Raw genomic sequence first — 5,111 nt, forward strand, 5'->3', positions numbered from 1 at the left:
AAAAAAAAGGGGGGGGGGAGAAAATGAGCAGGTAAGTCCAGATGGAAAATAAGGACCTTCCTAACCCTCCTTCTACCCATGGAGAAAGCCACCACCAATAGTTTGGGGACGGGGTGCCTGGCTGGCCCCAGCGGAGGCCCTACTGTCCTGTCCCTGACTTATTTTTATTAGTCAACTCTTGATCTCTGGGTTGTGAGTTAGAGCCCCACGTTGGGTGCAAAGATTACTTAAATAAAGAAATATTTTTTAAAACTAGCTCAGCAGAATACTCCTAGAAATGTTTTTGTCATTTTTTAAAAGTATGTGCCAGAGAAATTCTGGTTGGATGAATAAACACAAAATTATCGCCATTTAAAATGCTATTGACTGAGCAGTTACAGTTTTCTTTCTTTTTTTATTTTCTTTTATTTTTTATTTAAAAATTTTTTTAAGGTTTTTATTTTTGAGAGAGAGGGAGACACAGAATCCAAAGCAGGCTCCAGGCTCCGAGCTGTCACCACAGAGCCCGATGCGGGGCTCGAACTCACGAACTGGGAGATCATGACCTGAGCCAATGTCGGACCCTGCGCCGACTGAGCCACCCAGGCACCGGGCAGTTACAGTTTTCTGCATTGCATATTGGGAGGGGTGGGGCAGGTCAGACTCAGGGAACAGACAGAGAAAGGCAGCTCAGAGAGGTGGGGTGAGCTGCCCGGGGCCACACAGCTTTGCCACTCTCACTCCGACTGTGGGCAGAAGACCGACCTAGGGCATTGCGTGTCCTCAGTTCATCTGCCCGAAGGCCCATCGCTGAGATGCGGTGGTATGGGGAGCCTCCCCTAACCCCACCCCGGCACAGATGAGTTTGAATCTTGCCTCAGCTGCTTTCAGAATAAGCCTTGATATTCCCATCTGTGAACAGGGCTCCCACTCAGGAGGCGGGGGAAGTCTCCCTGACCAGGGCTGATGGACTTCCCTGACGTCGGCCCCTGTGGGGCTGAGCTAGGACACCTTTTCTGGTCCTCTGGGCTGGGCCACACCGCGCTGCCTTTGTTCTGTCTTCAATGACTTTTGGTTCCTGTCTGGAACAAATTTCTTCCCCACCTGGCTCTGAGGAGGTGACATCCTTGTACTAGCCCTCACACGGGAGCCTCCCTGAACCTAGTCACCAGCTCCCCCCACAGCACAGTCAGAACCACAGGAGAAGCCCACCTGTGCCGGCCCCAAGTTCCAGGGGAGAGAGAAAGTGTAGGAGGACCAGAACCCTTAGATCCTTGAAGGGACTGGCGGGGGAGGTCACCCTGGGAGACAAGGCGATCTGGGAAGAGCCAGGGAGAGTTTAGAAGAGAATGTTGAATGGAGAAGGCGGGCCTGGAGGCTGTGGCTGAGTGGGCAAGAGACCAGCCAAACAAGGTGGCGCAGTGGCATAAGAATGCTTGCACCTCAGGGCCTTTGCGCTTGCCATTCCCCTGTCTGGTGTGCTCTTCCCTAGACAGCTGGATGCTTTGTTCATCACAGTTGGCCCTGCCTCCCCTCCCTGAGTTCTCCCTACAAGGTCTCCAGCCTGTTTTGCTTTTTTTCATAGTCCTCGTCACCTTCTGACGTCCTAAATGTTTCTTTCGGTTCTTGGTCTTGCTGTCTGTCTCCTCATCAGACTGTCAACCCCACGAAGACAGGGCTTGTTCTATGTTGGCCCCATCTTGTGTCCCAGCGGAGGTGTTTGGGAAAGTTGCTGGGACTTAGAGCGGCTGTGGCTGCCGTGAGTGAACCATCACAGGGCGAGGAGAGCAAGGACCTGGGTGACGGAGGTGCCTGGAGGAGTTGGTTGAATCTCTTCAGAACATGAGGGTGGGGAGAGGCAAGGCCTGGTCATAGAGGGTGAGGGGCCCAGACACCCGAGGAGGGAGCAAGGGGAACCAGAAGACAGAGTTACATTTACCCAGGGACAGGAGGGGAGGGATAGTACTGGGAATCACTGACCCGACCAGCATGGATCTGGGGGTCTAGACATCTGAGAGACTTGGAGGTCGGAAGGGAAGAAAAAAGTGGAAAAGCCAATGTCAGCTGGTGCTCCCTGGGAGAAGCAAGGATTATCCATCTATCCCTTGATCCATTCATCTATAAATCCCCTGACCATCCATCCATCAACCTTCCATCCATTCATCTATCCATCCCCCACCTACCCATCCATATCATCTCTCCATCCATTCACCTATAAATCCCCCAATCATTCAACCATCCATCTCCCACCATCCATTCATCTATCCATCCCACAACCATCGCTCTATCCATTCATCTATCCACCCCCCACCTACCCCTCCATATCATCTCTCCATCCATTCGTCTATCGGTCCCCAAACCATGCAACCGTCCATCCCTCCAACTAACATCTGGGGAGGCCTGGTCTGCAGGACTTGACGTTGCATCCACAAACATGAAAAGTAAAGAAACACGGCTTGGAGCTGCACTATCCAACACGGAAACCATTGTCCGCAAGTGGCTACCGAGCACTAGAAATGTGGCTTGAGTGACTGAGGAAGTGAACTTTTCCAGTTGTATTTAATTTTAATCAACTGAACTTGGAAAACTGAAACAGCATACAAAACTTTCCTCTTAAATGCAACATTCATGCTTTGGTAAGATTACATGTCAATTTCAGCCTTGGACACTGAACATTGGAATTGAGATAAAATATCTCATAAGTAATGCTTATATTGATTACACATTGAAATGATATTTTTGATATATTGGATTAAATAAAATTCATTCCTAAAATGAATCTCATTGATTTCTCTTCATTTTTTATTTTTGTTTTATTTTTAAAATAAATCCTATTTATTTATTTTGAGAGTAAGACAGAGAGAATGAGCGTGGGGAGGGGGGAGGGGCAGAGAGAGAGGGAGAGAGAAAATCCCAAGCAGGCTCTGCGCTGTCAGTGCAGAGCCCGACGTGGGCCTGGAACTCACGAACGGTGAGATCTTGGCCTGAGCTGAAATCCAAGAGTCAGGTGCTTGACCGACTGAGCCACCCAGGCGCCCCTCTCTTCACTTTTTAGAAGAATGTTGCAACTAGAAGGTTTAAAATGACATGTGTGGGTAGGATACTAGTCAGCTTGGACTCAACTGGCCTGGGGCACATTCGGTCAGGTTGGGGTGCTGCTTGCAGACATGGGGTCCCTTTGGGAGGCCAGGGATAGGTCCCCAGAGACCGAGATGTCACAGTAGAGGCGCAGCTCCAGGTGGAGGGCCTGGTAAGGCCAAGGCCTAGATGCTGAAGAGACTGGAAATTATGTTCTTCATCCAAAGAGGGAGCATCTGGGGAGAAGAGGGGTAGGTCTGGGCCCTGGAATGGGAGCTGATGCTTGTCCGTGGGGCTTAAAGGTAGCAAGGAAGGGGCGCCTGGGGGGCTCAATTGGTTAAGCATCCCACTCTTGATTTCGGCTCAGGTCAGGATCTCACCGCGCATGAGTTCGAGCCCCGAGTCGGGATCTGCACTCACAGCGCGGAGCCTGCTCAGGAGTCTCTCTCCCTCTCTCTCGGCCCCTCCCCGCTTGCTCCCTGTCTCAAAATAAATAAAAATAAACTTAAAAAAAAAAAGGGTAGTAGGGAGCAGTGCTAGGTGAGGATGGGCCAGGCCGGTGGGTCAGGACGTGCATGCCCTCTGCCCCGACAAGCCCCCAGGGAGGTGAGCGGTGTGTGCCACTGACCATGAGGGAGGGGGTCTCCAGCTTCAGGTATCGGGGAAGGTCTCAAAGGCACCCCTCTGTTCTGGGCCCCCCCATTTCAATTCCTTGGCACTTCCCCAGGCCCCCACCGGGCCCCCAGGAAGCCCCAGGCTGTGCCATTTTGCTCTTGGAGCTCAGACGTGGGCAAAGGGAGGTCACTGGGTCACGAGGTCAGGTTTCCACAGAATCGGGGCCATTGTCACCTCCAGAGCCTGACCTTTCCATTAAAAGCCAGTAATTGCCGGGAATTCTGGGAGAGCCAAGACCAGCCTGCTGAGAGGCTGGGTTCCCGAGAGGGTGGAGGTTGGGGGCAGGGCTCCCAGATCTGGGGAGTCAGGAAGAGAGAATCGGATTGAGGTAGGGAGGGGGCCAGTACAAGGGGCTGGGGATCCACACTCCTGGGTCTGAGGGACGAGGGGCTGGGGGTGCGGATTCTTCCATCTGAAGAAGGGGGGGGCTGGGGGGGCGGGACTTCTGTGACCTAGACGGAGACGAAACTGGGACACTAGACACGTGGCCCTGGGGAAGGGACGGGCCACGGGCGAGGGATGCCCTCGTCCCCACGGCCACGGCCACGGCCACGGCGGACCCGTCTGAGAAGGAACAAGACATCACGCAGGGTGCGGCGCGAGGGCAGCTGGCACGTCAGAGGCAGCCTGTGCCCTGCCCCCAGCTCTCTCCTCTAATCAGCGGGTCCATCTCGGGGTGTGCAGCGTGGCAGAAACCTCCTTCCCTGCTCTCCACCCCGATTGCTCCACGGAGGAGCCCGCCCCGGGGCCGATACTGCAGGCCCTGCCCCACCCCCCACACGCACAGGGCGCCCCGCCCCCCGGGTGCGCTGGGGCGGGGCGGGGGCGGCCGCACCTCGCGGCCCCTGGGCGAGTGGACGGCTGGGGACCCTTACTCGGTGTCCTGGAGCTGGACAGAGACCGAGGAGCTGGCGGGGGACCCGAGAACCTGGGTCCTTAGCCAGCAGCCTGAGCACAAAAGGAGGGGGGTGGTGGGAGGGGGCACAGACGTACAGAGAGGAGGGATCGCAAGGTCCCAGCGCGGTGCTGGCCACGTGAGCAAGGCTTGGGAGCCTGGACGGGGGCCTGGACTCCTGGGTCTGAGGGAGGAGGCTCTAAGGTCCGTGACCTCGGGGTCTGGGAGGAGGTCGCGCATGGGGAGGTTGGGTTCCCGGGCCCCGGGGCTGGGACACACAGAGCCCGGGGAGCCTCCTGGGGGGGACATGGGAGTGTGGGGTCCCCACGGGCCTGCGTCTTCCGGCCCTCCCGGGTGCTCCCAGCAAGATCCTCACCTTCCCCAGGGCTCTGCTCTGCCAAGATGCCAGGACCAGCCAAACCAGCCGTGCCAGTCGGGCATCCCTGCGCCCCCACCTCCTTTCCCTGCAGAGGCTCCAGAAAGA

This window comes from Hyaena hyaena, unplaced genomic scaffold (assembly GCF_003009895.1).
Source record: "Hyaena hyaena isolate Hyena2069 unplaced genomic scaffold, ASM300989v1 scaffold_9, whole genome shotgun sequence".
Lineage (NCBI taxonomy): Eukaryota > Metazoa > Chordata > Mammalia > Carnivora > Hyaenidae > Hyaena > Hyaena hyaena.